This window comes from Magnolia sinica, chromosome 3, assembly GCF_029962835.1.
Source record: "Magnolia sinica isolate HGM2019 chromosome 3, MsV1, whole genome shotgun sequence".
In the NCBI taxonomy this organism is placed as follows: domain Eukaryota; kingdom Viridiplantae; phylum Streptophyta; class Magnoliopsida; order Magnoliales; family Magnoliaceae; genus Magnolia; species Magnolia sinica.
Window position 1 is genome coordinate 31,370,102 of NC_080575.1, and position 18,037 is coordinate 31,388,138.

The window sequence follows — 18,037 nt, forward strand, 5'->3', positions numbered from 1 at the left end:
TCTGAAAAATCATGTAGTAGGGTGTGCAGTAATCACTGGATCTGGAAAATTGTGCAGTAGGGCGTGCAGCAGCAGAGGGTTGGATGGTGGCCGGATGAGCAGGGACGAGCAAGGATGGTCGGATGGTGGCCGGACGCAGTAGGGACAAGCAGGTATGGCCGGATGGTGGCCGGACGCAGCAGGGATGGAGGCCGGATGCAGCAGAGATGGTGGCTGGACGCACGGAAGGTCGGATCTGACAGGTGATGCCGGTTTTGGATCAGTGAAGCTTTGATACCATGTAAACAAAGATTACAGTATCTGATACCAGAAAGGAGCTGAATGATTTCTGTATTTAAGACAACCCAAGGGGTTGAATATATAGAGATTAAAGTCATCTATACAAGGAAAATAATAAAATCAGAATCCTCTACCTATGGAAATGAACTATACAATGTATACTAGCTATACAAGGTATACAAGGTATACAAGGCATGTGGGCCTGTCTAACACTTACATGTGCATATCTTTCTTAGACATTTCAAGCGTCCATATTCATGGAGCCCTTCTAGATTTTGTCACCGCTACCTACTCATCTTGGGCATCTTTATTTTCATTATGTTCCTATTTTCTCCATTGGCATAGTTCTTCTCTCCTTGTTAGTTCCCCTTGGACAGGCCTAGCCATGCAAATCCAAGCCATCTACAATCACAAGCCACTTGATGTAGCATTGATGAGGACATCGTGTACACGCACGCTCGCACACCACCACCCCTACGCACGTACGTACGCAGAAGGAGGACCCTACCATCAATCTGGCTCGATGACGACGTCCAGGGAGGGCCTCCTATCTAGAAGACAAGTTTTGGTTCAAAAAAGTGGCCCGATAGTCAAAAAAACCCCACCATGGGATCTCATGATCATGGCCCACTCGTCGAATTGGTTTTATATTTTAGGTTTTGCTTATTGTTATTATTTAGAACATCGTGAACACTTTAGATTTTCTTGTTTGGTTTTTATTCTAGTTTACTTCATCGCCAAGTAATAGGTGTCGCACATGGTGCGAGTTTTTGGGTATAGAGTTCTCCCTATAAATAGGCACCCTTTGTAGTTCTTTTCATTCATTGAAGTTAATAAAAAAAATTCCTGCTTTATTTTTTTGCTCTCTTCGTGAGTTGTGGAAGAATTCAAAAGTGGGTGCGAAGCCCTCCCTTTTCGAAGGGCTAACTACCGTGGTGCAAAGCCACATCGATCCCAATTCACCCCCATGTTCCATCATCTCTTTTTTTTCCATCTTCCCTCACCATCCGTACTTCGAATTTGTCCTTTTGTTGCATCAGATTTCTTCATTAAAGCAGGTTTCTAGATTTCGGCCCGCATGTGAGCTGAAACTTCGGCGGAGCATCATGCACAAACCGTATCTCGGATCGAGCTGAGATTTGGGAGTTTTGGAGTCCATCCCTGGCTGACCAGGGCTAAGGTGGCCTTTTTCTGAATAGTGGGCCCTACACACGTGCGGTCAGGATCACATGCACGTCCGTCTGGGCCATTGTTGCTATCCACATGCGGGATCATCTTTTGGTTCAGGTTTTTATCCTCTTTTATCCTCTCATAGCCATTTTTTTATGAATCCTAACCCTATATTACATGGTCCCTAATTGATTTGCCCCTTTTTATCACCTTAGGGTTCCTTGAATTGAAATTAAGGAATCCCTTGGATTAGGGACTGATTTTTATGCATGAGTAGTTGATTTTATTTCCCTTTAACATCGTTTGGCTTATAATTTTATTAGTCCAGTCCTAGCTTGTGTCGGCTTGGACCCGCATAGATTCCCCTTTAATTGAATGTTTGGATTTTCATGTGGGATGTGGAATTTATGTGATTGTTTCTGAATTGGTGTGATCTAAGCCTGCAATCTTGCATATCATATTTAAATTCACGTCCTGCATCAAATTTGGTATCAAACCCTAGGGTTCTTATAGGAGAATTCACCACATATTTAGGGTTTAGTTTGTTTGAGTCTTTCATGCATTCAGTCCATCATACATAGTTGAATTTTAGTAATAGTGTGTAGTCTTCTTCATATAGATTCTCGTAGGGTCATTTAGTTTTTAGACGCATATATTTGTCATAGTAGGTCCTTAGGTTTTTTAGATTGGTTGGCGGATATGGACCACTATTTTGAGTGGTATGATATGTCGGATGCTCGACGAGTCCGATTCGCCAAGATGAAGCTTGTGGGTCAAGCAAAGAGGTTTTGGGCGACGGTTGAGCGAAAAAAAAGAGAGCGAGGGAATTTCCAATAGTCTATTGGGGAGAAATGAAATAAACATTGAAAGAGAAGTACCTCCTTTTCTCTTATCGCATGCGGTTGATTGAGGAGTGGCAGTCTCTTCGACAGGGTTCCATGAGTGTTGCTGACTATATTGAGAAATTCGAAGAGTACTCGACCCGCTGTGAGGTTGATGAGGACCCCGTACTCACCCTTGCTCGTTTTAAAATGGGCCTCCGTCCTGACATTAGGAGAGAATTGCTCGCCAAAGACATAAACACTATCGAACAGTTGTACCAAGTAGTGTTAGATGTCGAGCAATACCTTAAAGCATCTGTGGGAAGGCGGTTTGACTTTCGCGAATCCGGTACTAAGGCCAACCCCTCTGGGGCTAGACCTAACACGGGATTCCAAAACAAACCTTCCCCTAATGTTCAGCCCAGACCTAAGGATGATAAGGGTAAAGAGATTGTCGGGTCTAGTTCACGTGGAAGTGGGGCCACTAGGTGTTTTAGGTGTCAGGGGTTTGGTCACTTTGCTCACCAGTGCGGCACGAGAGAGGGCACCAAAGTACTCCTTATTGATGGGCAAGTAGAAGTAGTGCCCCCAGAGAGTGATAGTGAGGAGGAATATGGGCTAGTCGAAACCCCTAGTGATGAGGAAGAGGGAGCACAAGAGTCTTTGACCCTCGCAATTGTGCGTTGCGCCCTGGCTCAAGCCAAGAACACTGATGACTGGCGCCGCAACACGATCTTCTACACTTATGCAAAATGTGGGGAAAAGAGCTGTAAGATGATCGTGGATAGTGGTAGTTGTGCCAACGTGGCATCGACTAGCATTGTGAGTCGTTTGGGCTTGAAGCTGGAAGCCCATCCTCAGCCCTATAGAGTCTCCTGAGTTGATAAAACATCCATTCCAGTCTCACACCGCTGTCTTATCCCTATTCAGTTCGGATCTTATAAAGACACAATTTGGTGTGATGTTGTTCCTATGGATGTGGGCCATGTCATTCTGGGTAGGCCGTGGCTCTATGACAGGGATGTTACCATATTTGGTCGTTCAAATGTGTGTACATTCTGGTTTGAGGGCAAGAAGGTCAAGCTAAATCCTCTACCACCCAAGAATACAACTGGAAAAGAGTTCACCACATAGAGTGGTGTGAGTGGCCCAAAAGAAGTGAAGAAGTCCAAGTCCAAGTCCAAACCGCTCCATAATTTGAATGCCAAAGAATTTGAGCAAGAGACGGAGGTGGACTCGATGATATACGCCCTTGTGGCTAGGGAGAGTGTACCAGATACTAGCGTAAAGTTACCCACTGAGGCCATTCAGGTAGTACATGAGTTTCGTGATATTTTTCCTGATGATTTACCGAATGAGCTTCCCCCTATGAGGGATATACAGCATGCCATTGATTTAATCCCTGGGGCAACTCTACCAAACCTCCCACATTACAGAATGAACCCAAAGGAGCACGCTGAGTTGAAGAGGCAGATTGATGAACTCCTAGAGAAGGGTTTCATTCGAGAGAGCATGAGTCCGTGTGCCGTGCCTGCCCTTCTTACACCTAAGAAGGATGACACATGGAGGATGTGTGTTGATAGTAGGGCCATCAACAAAATCACAATCAAGTATCGATTTTCCATACCGCGTCTTGATGACATGTTAGATATGATGGCTAATGCTACTATCTTCTCAAAAATTGACCTCAAAAGTGGGTATCACCAAATCTGTATACGCCCTGATGATGAGTGGAAGACGGCCTTCAAGACGAAGGATGGGCTATATGAGTGGCTAGTTATGCCTTTTGGATTGACCCAAGTGTTGAGACCCTTCATGGGGAAGTTCCTGGTCGTATACTTTGATGATATCTTGATTTATAGCATGACTAAGGAGCAACACCTCAACCATTTGAGGCAGGTATGTGGGATCCTTAGGGCCGAGAAGTTGTACGCCAACCTAAAGAAGTGCGCGTTCTTGTCTAGTAGTGTGATCTTCGTAGGTTTTATTGTGTCAGCTGAGGGCGTATTGGCGGATCCCGAGAAGGTCAAGGCCATCGTTAATTGGCCCGAACCCCGCAATATTCATGAGGTGCGCAGCTTTCATGGCTTAGCCACTTTTTATAGGCGGTTCATTCGAGGTTTCAGTTCCATTGTGGCTCCCATCACAGACTACATAAAAAAGGGAGAGTTTCAATGGACAAAGGCCACCTTGAAGGCCTTCAAGGAGATAAAGGTCAAGATGACCGAAGCTCCAGTCACGCAACTTCCAGATTTTTCAAAAGCTTTTGAAGTCACATGTGACGCGTCAGGAGTCGGCATAGGAGGAGTACTTAGCCAGGAAGGGCACCCTGTCGCCTTTTTAAGTGAGAAACTGAATGAGGCGAAGCAAAGATATTTCACCTATGACAAGGAATTCTACGCGGTAGTGCAATCACTACACCATTGGCGACATTACCTGTTACCGCAAGAATTCGTCTTGTTCTCAAATCACGAGGCCTTAAGATACTTGAACTCTCAAAAGAAATTAAGCCCCAGATGATAAGTGGGTTCAATTCCTTCAAGAGTACACTTTTGTGCTTAAGCACAAGGCCGGTGTAGAGAATAAGCCTGCCGATGCGTTGAGTCGTCGAGTCACATTACTCAACTCCATGAACGTTGAAGTTACGAGCCTTGAGCGCATCAAAGAAGAGTATTTTGAGTGTCCAGATTTTGGGGTTATGTGTGACTTTATTAGAGAGTCCGTCAGGAGCTAACAGTGAGTATTTGATTTTGAATGGATTTTTGTTTAGGAGTGATCGCTTGTGCATACCATGCACCTCCCTTTGCGATTTTCTTGTCTGAGAGTTACATTCAGGGGGGGTTGCAGGTTATTTCGGTCGTGACAAGACCATTGCCCTAGTAGAGGATAGATTTCATTAGCTAAGCCTCAGGCGGGACATGGCCAAAATTATAGGGCAATGCCGTACTTGTCAACTGGCAAAGCAGAGGAAACAGAATACAAGATTATATACACCTTTGCCAGTCTCATTCATCCCTTGGCAGGACATCAGTATGGACTTCATGCTTGGACTTCCCAAGACTATTCGAAAGCATGACTCCATATTTGTTGTCGTGGACCGTTTCTCTAAAATGGCCCACTTCATTCCTTGTTCTAAGACCTCCGACACCTCTCATGTTGCCAAGCTGTTCTTTAGTGAGGTCATCAAACTGCATGGGTTACCAAAAACCATAGTGTCTGACCGTGACGTGAGATTCATGAGTTACTTTTAGAAGACACTATGGCACATGATGAATACTATGCTCCAATTTTCTTCTGCCTACCACCCTCAGACCGATGGCTAGACTGAGGTAGTTAATAGGAGCCTAGGGAGTTTACTTTGATGTTTAGTGGGGGAGCATACCAGGACATGGGACGCCGTACTACCCATAGCCAAGTTTGCATACAATAGTTCTGTCAATAGGTCCACAGGTATAAGTCCTTTTGAAGTCGTTATTGGTTATAAGCCTAGGAAGCCTATTGATCTTATCCCCATGTCATTGTCCCATAGGCCTCAGAGTTTGCAGAGTCTTTTGCGCATCACATGCATTCATTGCATCAAGAAATCAGGCGAAAGATCACTACTAGTAATAAACATTACAAATTTTCTACAGACCAACATAGACGTTTCAAAGAGTTTAATATTAGAGACTTTGTGATGGTCCGCATCAGGCTCGAGCGATACCCTCCAGGGGTCGTTCGTAAGTTACACGCGCGTAGCGCTGAACCCTTCAAAATTATAAAGCGAAACGATCTCAATGCGTATGAGGTAGATCTTCCACCTTCCATGAGAATTAGTTCCACATTCAATGTGGATGATCTAGTTGCTTTTCAGGGACCCACTGATACTTTGTCCGGCCCTTCGCCCACCCATCCTGATGCCCCGGCCTTACCCTTTGATCCATGGCCTCTTCCTGACCTTTCATCCCAGCCTCTGCCTCCCATACCTAGCCTTCACACACCCAGAGAGGAAATAGAGGATATCCTGGACCATGAGATAATTTTCACGTCGGATGGCGGGTTTCAGAAATACCTAGTTAAATGGAAGTCACGCCCAGCTTCAGACAGCGCGTGGCTCACTGAGGAGGAGCTTCAGAGACTTGATCCCGACATCCTAGAGCGGTTCAGGAGTTTTATTTCACCAGTGGCGAAATCTTCACAGCCAGGGAGAGTTGATGAGGACATCATCCACACGCACTCCTGCACACTACCACCCCTACGCACATACGTATGCAGAAGGAGGACCCCACCATCGATCTGGCTCGATGACGACGTTCAGGGAGGGCCTCCTAGCTAGAAGACAAGTTTTGGTTCAGAAAAGTGGCCCGATAGTCAAGAAAAGCCCACCATGGGATCTCATGATCGTGGCCTACTCGTCGGATTAGTTTTATATTTTAAGTTTTGCTTATTGTTATTATTTAGAACATCGTGAACGCTTTAGATTTCCTTGTTTGGTTTTTACTCTAGTTTACTTCATCGCCAAGTAATAAGTGTCGCACATGGTGCGAGTTTTTGGGTATAAGGTTCTCCCTATAAATAGGCACCCTTTGTAGTTCTTTTCATTCATTGAAGTTAATAAAAAAATTTCTGCTTTATTTTTCTGCTCTCTTCGTGAGTTGTGGAAGAATTCAAAAGTGGGTGCGAAGCCCTCCCTTTTCGAAGGGCTAACTACCGTGGTGCGAAGCCATATCGATCCCAAATCACCCCCATCTTCCATCATCTCTTTTTTTCCATCTTCCCCCACCATCCGTACTTCGAATTTGTCCTTTTGTTGCATCAGATTTCTTCATTGAAGCAGGTTTCCAGATTTCGGCCCGCATGCGAGCTAAAACTTCGGCGGAGCACCATGCACAAACCGTACATCAGATCGAGCTGAGATTTAGGGGTTTTGGAGTCCATCCCTAGCTGACCAGGGCTAAGGTGGCCTTTTTCTGAATAGTGGGCCCCACACACGTGCGGCCGGGATCACACGCACGTCCGTCTGGGCCATTGTTGCTGTCCACACGCGGGATCATCTTTTGGCTCAGGTTTTTATCCTCTTTTATCCTCTCATAGCCATTTTTTTATGAATCCTAACCCTATATTACATGATCCCTAATTGATTTGCCCCTTTTTATCACCTTAGGGTTCCTTGAATTGAAATTAAGGAATCCCTTGGATTAGGGACTGATTTTTATGCATGAGTAGTTGATTTTATTTCCCTTTGACATCGTTTGGCTTATAATTTTATTGGTCCAGTCCTAGCCTGTGTCAGCTTGGACCCGCATAGATTCCCCTTTAATTGAATGTTTGGATTTTCATGTGGGATGTGGAATTTGTGTGATTGTTTCTGAATTGGTGTGATCTAAGCCTGCAATCTTGCATATCATATTTAAATTCACGTCCTGCGTCAAGCATGGCTTGAAATTGATCTTAAAATCTAATTTATGGCCACCAATTTAGGCCATTTTTAGCAACTTAAAGATAAGTTGATCTTATTTTAGTTATGGGTTATCAAAGATTTTAATCATTTCAATCTCTAATACATGATTACTGTTAAAAAAATGACATGAGCTCATTTTGAGTGGCAACCAAATAGGGCCAAAGGATTTTGTATTCAAAGTTGTGTTTGCATCGGATTGGCGACCTTCCCCTAATAGCGCATTAGTCATGGATTGCCAACTTGTCAAAGTCGGATGCGACCCATCCGAGCTTACTCGTACTCAGTCAAGAAGCCATGTTATTTGTTCAACAAAACTCTTTTGATCTCTAGTTTCTATTATGAATGTCTCAAGTAATGCGCCAACTCTAGTTTTTTCTGTTTTTTTCTTCTACTCTTAGTGCCTGTTTGAATTGTAAGTTGCTTAAGATAAGCTACTTATTCGACAAGTAGCTTATATTAGTTTCTACTTATTAAGAAGATAAGCATGTTTGGCAAACAATATATTTAGCAGCTTCTCCTCTCTTTCGTCTCTCCTAATGTCTCTCTTCAGCAACTTATGAAAAGTAGAAAAGCTAAAAAAATATAACTGAAGTGATCAAGTACTTTTAAGTAAAAAAGTTATTTATATAACTAATCATAAACCAAACTTATTTATCTGAAATAAGTCACTTATCTACTGTTGTAAGCAGAAAAAGTAACTTATTTGGTGGTATCCAAATGGATTAATTGTAAATACTCAGTTCCGTCGTGGAGTGGGTGAACCTCCTTCTTGTGTATTGCCATTGCAATGTATGTTTAACTGCTGATTTATATTTGTTATGGATTTCATTACAATACTCCTGCTAGGCTGTTGTTGGGATTTCATTGCAGTACTCTTGCTGGTGTGATCAGTAAGAGCAGTGGGGATGAGGATAAATGCCTTGAAGATCAACTACATGATGCCAAGGCTGCTGCTGGGAAAGTTGAGACAATTGAAACAAGTGGAAAAAGAAGAAGAAGATAAGTCATTTAGTTTTGTCTTGTGTATAGATATTCTCTTTGTATATAGACAATTGATGTTTCTTTTGCCCCTCTCTCTCTGTCTTTTTTTTTTTTTTTTTTAATGCAGGAGACTTCTAGATGATATGAACCCAAGGGTAGCGTATTACTCTTCATCGTTCCTCTTGAAGGCAGGCCATTTATCCTTTTGACATTAGAGGCAATAGAATGCTTCAACATTGAGATCATTGGATCTTAGTGCCCATGTGGAAGGTGTGTGTGTGAGTTTGTGGTTTGGGAGGAAATGAAAAAAAAAAAGAAGAAGATACAGCAGGACTTAGCATTTGAATATGAGCATCTAGGATTCAAACCAAAGATCTCAAATGGATTATTCCAACCCTTTGATAATTGACAATTACCAGAACTTTTCTATAATCAAAGGGTTAGATATTTAATCTGAGAGTTTTACAAGAACGGACCATCCAAGGAGAGTCTTATCACATAAACAGTTTGGGTCATTGAAAAAAAAAAACCTCATTTCAATTTGTTGTGTCATCACGAATTTATTAGCAACATGCATGTAATATTAGAGAGAGAGTGTGTGCACGTTTATGATGATGATGATGATGATGATTTTTCAGTAGTTCTAGAGTATTTTAGTGAACTATAATATAATCTGTGGAAGCTGGATCCACCATGAAGCTTTGAAGGGTAAGCCTATCCGACAAAACTTCAAAACCAATGTAATAGTTTAATGCATGATCAAGGTTCATGAGTTTTTTGGGTGAAGAAACCTGCCAAAATTCTGTTGTTCTTTGATTAAACTTCATGCATAATATTTTATTGCTTGCAAATGCATATTTATTACCCTCTTGCATCTTGACAATTGCACACTATTATTGTTGAGACATGGATGCTAAGAAAATGACTAAACTGCCCTGAGTACCAATGTATAGCTTACTGCATATCAAAGTAGTTAACAGATATTTCAAACAGTTGGTGTATGTTTCTTCTTAACCGTTGGATTCATGTCTACCTAATATAAATTCAATGACTTTTTAAGTTCACGTTGCAGTTGAAAATGAGCAATTCGTTTGGCTTTTAGGGTTTTCTAAACCTTGTTGGGTTATCTTGAAATTGGCCAAATCAACTAATCAAGTTGGCCAGATCTCGAGCCATTTGTTGCAGTTATTGCTACCATGAATTGCTAGATGTTTATTTGGTCTTTGGATGATGCAGATTTTGGGGAGTGGTCTATCTACACCAAATTTGTGTTACTGAGCCATGGATCCCACTCGTAAGAATTGAAAACCTCGGAATTTGTGTTACTGAGTTGTAATGTTAGTAACATTAGGAAATAAGGGGTGGCTAGTTAGTACACAGAGCTAAAGAGAATCTCTGTTTTACACTTCATAGCTTTTTCTTGTGTGATGCTCTTCTACATGTCCAAGATCTAGAATTGGACTTGAAAAGACCCGAACCCAGTTAGGCTGGATATGGGTACTATAGGACCTGACCCCAACCCATTGATAGCGCCCTGGACTACAGTTTCAGGTAGTTCCACATCTTGCAATTTTTATTTTTTTTAATTTTTTTTTTGAAGTTCAAAAAAGCTTTGAAGGTGGTTTTTCATTCTATAATTTCAGTAGCAGGAAAAATCAACAATTGATTATTTTTATTTTATTTTATTTATAAAGGGCATTGCTCTTGTTAGAAATGCTATTATGGATCCTCATTCAGAATTTCTGTTGGTTTGCTTCTCTACACAGATGGGCCTGATATTGGAGAAGTGGACTCATTGCAATTTGATTTGGGTACAATCAGAGCTGCCACTAATAACTTCTCAGATGCAAATAAGTTTGGACAAGGTGGATTTGGTGCCGTTTACAAGATAATGCTAATATGTAATTAGATAATGTTTGGCTACACATATCATCTACCATGTACAGGCCATCAAAACCTTCACCAGACACATGATCCAGATCAGTCAGCACAAAGGTCTAAATGGCCCTTCACCTATCATGATACATGCATCCGATCATCAATGTGCATGGTGTATGCTGAGAGTTTGGTGCACACAAATCTCACACAGTTCAGAGATGGTGGGAATCCAGAAAGCATTTCAAAATGCCAATTTTCAAAACTCCAATTTGAATAGCCCATTACGACTCCCTCCCACCATTGTTGAACAGCAGGAGATGTGCACGTAGAATGAACATCCAAAATTAAGAGGCTGAGATTTTCAGTCATTTTAGACAAGATTAAAGGTCCCATAATCTCTTCTTTAAATTTCAGGGTTGGTTGGAGGACCAAGATATAGCAGTGAAAACGCTGTTTAGGAGTACTAAAAAAGGATTAGAAGAGTTGAAGAATGAAGTAGTATTAGTAGCTAAGCTTCAACACAGGAATCTTGTTAGGCTCTTGGGCTGTTGCTTGGATGGAGATGAACAGATTCTCATTTTCGAATACGTGCCCAACAAAACCCTCAATAAGTTTCTGTATGGTAAGTTCTATTGTGTTTTTATTGATTTCATCTATAATTCTATATCTATAGTGCTTGGTGGAACTTTTATTTGGCCCAACAAATTGTACATGTGGGGCCCACCTTCCCGGTTTCCCGGATTGTTTGTAAGGTGGGTTTCATGGTAGGATGTGAGATAACAATCCAGATTGCTTCCTCAGATGATAAGGATTGTCTGGTAGTTGTAGTTTGTCCATTTTCATTGGATGGCTTCTTAGAGGGGAGATTTTTCTCTAAGGGTGCGTTTGGATTCCACAAATTACTCAATCCAGAATTGGAAAAATCAATGCATTTCAAACTATTTTTTTGCGCCAATCCAGTTTCAAATGCACCATTGCTTGACCAATACAAGGAGCCAAACAGAAGCTAAGTGTCGTTAGGATTTTTGTGTTGTCCAATTATAGAATAGCTTATCCAGGCATTTGCTTTGAGTTCATTGTTTGGGGCATTCATGAACTAGAATTGATGAGTCCACCTACTACACTCCAATATCTGAAATAGGAATTAACATAGCTCCCTTAATAAAAGATGTCATTGTACAATTTAGGATTAGTTTGGTGAACTGCTTCATAAACCCATTTTCATACTAATTTTATCTTTCGTAATTGGGCTGTCTCATAGATCCAACTAAGCATGCATGTTTGGATTGGGAAGGGTGCTACAAAATCATAGGAGGGATTGCATGTGGGTTGCTTTATCTTCACGAAGATTCTTGGCTTAAGATTATTCATCGAGATCTCAAGGCAAGTAATATCTTGCTAGATGGGGAGATGAATGCAAAAATTTGGTGTTGTTTATGCCACCGTCTATTGGAACTATAATAACCAATCTTTGACCCTTTTTCAGTTGAATGTGGATCATTGCTGCATTTCTCTTATCAGCCGTTTATTTCCAAGCAACAGCTTGAAAACAAAGGATTTTTCTGTGTCGGTCATATTCAGGGAGTGGTCCATCCATGGCGGCATGCAAGGACCAATGGCCTGGACTGCTGAACCATGGTGCCACTAGTCCAAATTGAAAACCTGCGTATGATGTGCATATCCTAACCTTGAGTAGCTAAATATGCTGGCACTGCTGTATGTCATGTCTAATCCGCCTCAAGTCATATTCCAATTGTGAAAAAACAAGTCAACTTGGTTTATGGTTGATGGCACATATAATTTCTTATACAAATGAGTGCATTCTATAAGTGAAAATCATCCTTCCATGGGTTTGTGGTTTTATATACCATGGAGGGTTTGATCATCAGTCCAAATAAAATAAGTTAGTGAAATTAGAGACATTTCCCTTTGTTTCAGTGGCTTTTTCTTTTTTCCTTCACATACAACTGCTGCCTCTTTTGGATTATACCTTTGCTAACTCATATTCTCTTTCTTGGAGAAGTTATACTTTGTTCAGGTGGAATGTATGATGTTTTGTCCTGACCAGAACTGTAAGATCCATATACACCATGTCTATCAAACATGCAAAACCAAACGGGTATGTGATCGTTGTCTTGACCTCTTAAATTCATTTTTGCTAAATCAGTTACAGTAGATACGGCAAAATGTCATAAACATGGAAAATCAGTGTTGGTCATGTGATCAAGAGTTGTCTTGTAAGATCTGTCAAGGGAAGGAAATGCTGAACTGGATATGGAAATGAGATGTTGAGCTGTGAGCAAATGGGTTCATGGAAGGATGATCAGGACCATCCAGATAGTGGGACCTGCAATAGATGGGCAGTGGTACAAAATATCACATTGGTTGGAACTATTCGATTGGTTGGCCTCCAAATATAAGGTTAAAAATGGAAATGGTGGATGGTCATATGTTTAATAGGGAAATCCGGTGTTTAGGATAGTCAACATTGCGCATCTGCAGTAGCAGGATCCACTATGTGGGCCATGCAGGCATGTGGTCCCATCATGGTTGAGCCAAGGGTGATGGGTCCTAAACTCAACGAAGGCAAGACCTCTCTCATCTATGAGTAGACATGGGTAGTTTTCCTCTACTTCTTCCAAGGCAGCATGTCTTCATCATCTTCATTTCTTTTACTTAGAGGGCATTATCTTGTTCACCCATTTTGTCTCTCCCACTGCCTCACACATGGTATTGTTTCAACCTTGCAATTAATGACTTATTTTTTAATTCATTTATTCGATCTTCGTGTAATGCTACTTTTTGAGCTTCTCTCCTTATGTGTGCAGGATTTCATCAATTGCGCCTAAATTTAAGCCTACAAGCATAGAAGTCTTTTGACATCAGCTAGGAGTGGACCACATGGAGGATTTTTTTAAATGTATTTCAGACCATTTTCACTGATTCTTGTGTGTGTGTGTGTGTATTTAATTGTGAAGTAATATATTTTTTGTTCAATATTCAGTTTTAATTTTATTGCAACATTGTTTAGGTTTCAAATATTAAAAAAAAAATACAGGTTTCAATTGAAAAAATAAAATAAAATTACTGGCCTACATTGTAGATTGCACGGCTTTGAACCTGTGCTTGTCAAATCTTTGTAGCCCCTCCGAAGACTTTTTCCAATGCTTGCATAGATTTTAATTGGTGTTTTTCCGCGATTAAATGTCACTAAAAACCATGTTTTCAAATACTTTTACCGGCGCTTGGACAAACTTTGGTGCACTTTTGCAGTTATTACCGGCGGCCAGAAGAATACGCCGCTAAAAAGCAAGATTTGCGCCGGGAAAAATCTATTGAATTATGGCGACGAAAAGCGAAGGAAAGGGTGATTAGTGCCGGTAAAGCGTTTACCACGCGGCCCTTTGTCGGCGCTTTCTGAGTGCCGGCAAAGGTATTATGGCCACGTTTTTGGTTTTTGCCGGCGCTTTTGATGCCGGCATATGCCTTTTTTGTTGTAGCGTCTTCACCGCCTACTCTTTTGTGTAAGCACAGGTATGATAATATTGAGCATCTTGGTGGACTTGTTTCTTACAAATGATATACTTGGTGGTTCTGTAAGGGGTCCACCTGCACAGGAATAAAAGGAGAAAAAAAGTATATTGGAATCAAGGATGGAAGAGTATAGTGACCCAAAGCTTCCAAAAGAGATTCAAATCCAAGAGTGCACTCATTCAAGCAATAATCAAATTGGGGCATCTAAAATATCCTAGATAAGGTCCTAACGTATTCTCTGTTGAATGTTAATAATTGCTTAACTTTCTCCATAATAATCTGCCAATAGACAATTGATTGAAGGGTTAGATTTTCAAATCTTGAAAATTTGAGATGCTTAATCCAAAGTATGGTCCATTGAATCAAAGATTTGTTTCACCGAACCATGGTCCCAAATGTATAGAATTATGCATGTCAACAAGCCATGTGTTTCCTAATGAGGACCTTATTAATCCTCTTGGATGGTAGATATGGTGATGAGGACCTTAGTAGTGGTTGCATATCTCTGTTTGAAAACTGACGGGGAAAAAAAAAAACTCAACTTGGAAAAAACTCAAATTGGTCAAAAGAAGGAAAAAAAAAAAAACTCGACTTGGAAAAAACTCGAATTGGTCGAGCCTTAGTTGACTAAACAAAACTCAGAAAAAAGAAAGAAAGAAAAGAACTCGCAAAAACTGGACAAAACTCAGAAAAAAATTAAGAGGTAAGGTTGCCAAAACTCAATTTGACTGTCCAAAATATACACTACTTGATTTTTAAATATTAAATATTACTGAGAGTAATAGAATGCAAAACACAAAAAACCTTAAGTTACTCCACTCAACAAACTTTCTTGTAAGGTCAAGTTTTCAAGTTTAAAGACTATGTACACATTGCTAGGTGCAAATTAATGGGCTTTTTATTTAGGCCAGTGTTACAAACAGGCGAGCCCCACCTTTCAGATCCAGACCATTTATGTCATGAGCCCTATTCATCTCATAATCCGTACTTTGGATGGAGATGGGAGTGAAACTCACCTGCAGACCATAACCGGTACAGGTAGCCCTGACTCATCCATTTCAATCCTGCATGGTCAATTTCAATCTTGTACTAGTTAGGTGACTTATTTCATTGTAGGCCAAAATAAATACAACTTGGACAATATTGAGTTTTATCAAACAATAATTAAAACCATGCTGAGATCCCCTCTAAAAATCCAGCCATCCAATCACTGATGGACCTTTGGCTACACATTACCTTCAAGCATTAAGCATCGATTTATAGAAGAGCAATCTGGCGGCTAGGATCATCCGACAGGTGATTTGTGTAGCATCGTCCATCCAAGGCAAAGAACACACTCATGACAAATTCCTTTCAGCATACAAAAAGTACAAACTACCATGGGTCCAAAGCTTCAGGGCATATGGTATCTGTCATTTAACAAACTCATGAGGAGCACCTTTCCTCAAGAGAAGAAATCCCAATTAGACCAAAACTCCAACCTGTTATGGAATCTAAACGTCCTTATCAGCTTGAAATTTGAGAGACTAAAGCGCGTAGCCCATCATTTTTCTGACGATTATGCTTCCCATCTTTATAATCATAGGGCAAAATGCCATTCGACAAAATAAAGCATAAAAATCTTTACATTTAATTCAGTTTCAATCATTAAAGAGAGTCAAAACTTTGGTCAAAGAAATGGAAGTACCAAAAAATAGGAGAAAAAAGTTCAGGTTTAATATGGTTTCCACTAAAATACTAAAGAAAAGTTAAAGATGCACATAATGTGTGAAGATATTATATTTAAATAAGATTGAAATACAAAACTACAGATAAAATGGCGAGATTCCTATCTTCATGATTCACAATGTAGATAGGAAGGAAAACACTGTATTAATATCATTCTTTGACATGTGTGCAAAGGTGCGCACATGCGTAGGTGAGCATGTCTCTCTCTCTCTCTATACACACACGCGCGCGCGCGCGCACACACACACATATATGAACCATCTAATGGACTATTACTTCCTGCACATGCCACAACACACACATGAAGGGGTCCACCTAATGATAGCCTGGATCTCACACATCGCCAAGTGAGGCGTGAGTGGCACTCTAAACCTCCCACATATTCCATCTTGAAAAAATACATTGCAATTGAATTTAGTGCCGATCATACCTTTTTAGTTTGAGTTCATCAACTTGCTGCCTAAATGCAACTAACTCCTCTGTCACCCTCACTTCATGGATCTATCATCAAATAGAACACCGACATCAGATCACACAAAACCACAACATCTAAATTATAGAAAAGAAAAGAAATATGTAAAGAAAATTACCATGAGCATCTCCCATTCATGTTTGCAGTACTTTCTCTTCTGCGAGCCTCCTCGACTTATCCTCTGCCTCAAGAGCACGAACTCTGGCGTACTTTGGTCGTTCATCCGCATCATTCCCAAAATCCATCAATGCCTCCATATCTTGGTCACAGAGCGAGCAGTCCTCCCACCTCGTGCATTGCCTCGCTAGCATAATCATCCATTCATACCGCCTGTTTGATGGCCCATCCCTTTTGATGGTCCATACCCCACCAACTATACTATTTAGATGACACTATAAATCTCATCAACAACAATCCTTCTACAGACATAGATCAAGATCTGTGATTGGCACAGATCATAAAATCCCGACAAAACAAAAAAGATGAAATTTCTGAAAAGAGGAGCTTGAGAAAAAATGAAAATAGAGGGAAATGTGAATATTCAAATGAAGAAATAAGGATACAAGCAATTAGGGTTTTTTTTTTAATATTACCGACAATTTCCAAGGGCGAATTAGGAAAAAGAAAAGGAAAATTGGAAGAAGAAAGAGAAGTGATTTTGTGCACCGGAAACGGAATGATGGCTTTGGTGGGCAGGGGCGTGGATTTTCTCTAGCTAGGTCCTTGAAAATGAGGAAAATGGCACAAATCGAAAGAGAGTATCAAAAGCTCTGCCTCTTCCTCAACTTTTCACAAGAGGGTTTTAACCTGCCTACACAACAGCACCTCACTCGATCACGGTGTTCGTTTGGCTAGACCGTTGTTCTTGGCCATAAGAAAGAGAGAGGAGGGGATAGAGAAAGGGAGGTGTGAGAGAGATCGAGAAGAGGAAGATGCTTCGAGTTTGGTAGAGGTTGGGTTGGAAGAGTCCCCTTCTCCCTAACATCTAGTTGTGACTCTAATATTTTAATGGACGATGTAAACATTTCTAAGGATGTTTTAATATCTTAGAATACTTGCATAACATTCTGATTGAATTGCTCTTGATCGTTCCACCTTCGGTCTGGATCGTCTTAGGTCCATTTCCGAGTTAATAACGGAATAAGAATTGAAGGAAGAGACTCTTGAGGATTTTTATTAGTATTAGCCGTTTGACCATTTCTCCAACCGAGATTGGAGTGGTTTTGCCAACCGGAATTATACGTGTTTGAAATTAGAGCACTGAAAGGCCTTTGATAATTGTTTATTGCATTGGATTGCTCATGTAACAACTCTTGGAATGCAAGAATTGTAAGACACTCTTGCGTCAAGTATATGTTACTTGCGCAAATACCTCAAATATTGCAAACAATTTCAAGGGTCTCCTCAAGTTTGACCGTTTCCACCTTCTTCAATTCCATGTCCTTAACTTTTCTTGCGATGCTAGCTACCTTGGCATTGACACCATCTTTTTCCCTTAAGACAAATTTTCCCCTTTTCTTAGGACTGAGTCGACTTGGCTGAAGTATCCTAGGATTGTGCATTTTTAACTAACATGTTAAAGTAGTCGCACGCGTCATCGGGATCCTTGTTCATGAGTTCTCCATTGCACATCATCTCTACAAATTGACGCATGGGTGTCATCCGACACATTGTTAAAGTGTAAGGTGTCTACAATCTCATCAAACTCCTTGAGATGTGGATATGGATTATCAA

General features: G+C 40.8%; 2 long non-coding RNA genes across 2 annotated transcripts; one reads left to right on the forward strand and one right to left on the reverse strand.

Moving 5' to 3' along the window:
- The first annotated feature begins 11,004 nt into the window (after nucleotides 1–11,004).
- On the forward strand, nucleotides 11,005–12,054 carry LOC131239785 (uncharacterized). Its single transcript, XR_009168380.1, has 2 exons — nucleotides 11,005–11,191; nucleotides 11,831–12,054. It is a non-coding gene; the product is annotated as an uncharacterized LOC131239785 (long non-coding RNA).
- Nucleotides 12,055–16,069: 4,015 nt separating this feature from the next.
- On the reverse strand, nucleotides 16,070–17,323 carry LOC131239782 (uncharacterized). Its single transcript, XR_009168377.1, has 3 exons — nucleotides 16,970–17,323; nucleotides 16,422–16,651; nucleotides 16,070–16,332 (listed from the first exon to the last, which is right to left on the reverse strand). It is a non-coding gene; the product is annotated as an uncharacterized LOC131239782 (long non-coding RNA).
- Between the last annotated feature and the right edge of the window lie 714 nt (nucleotides 17,324–18,037).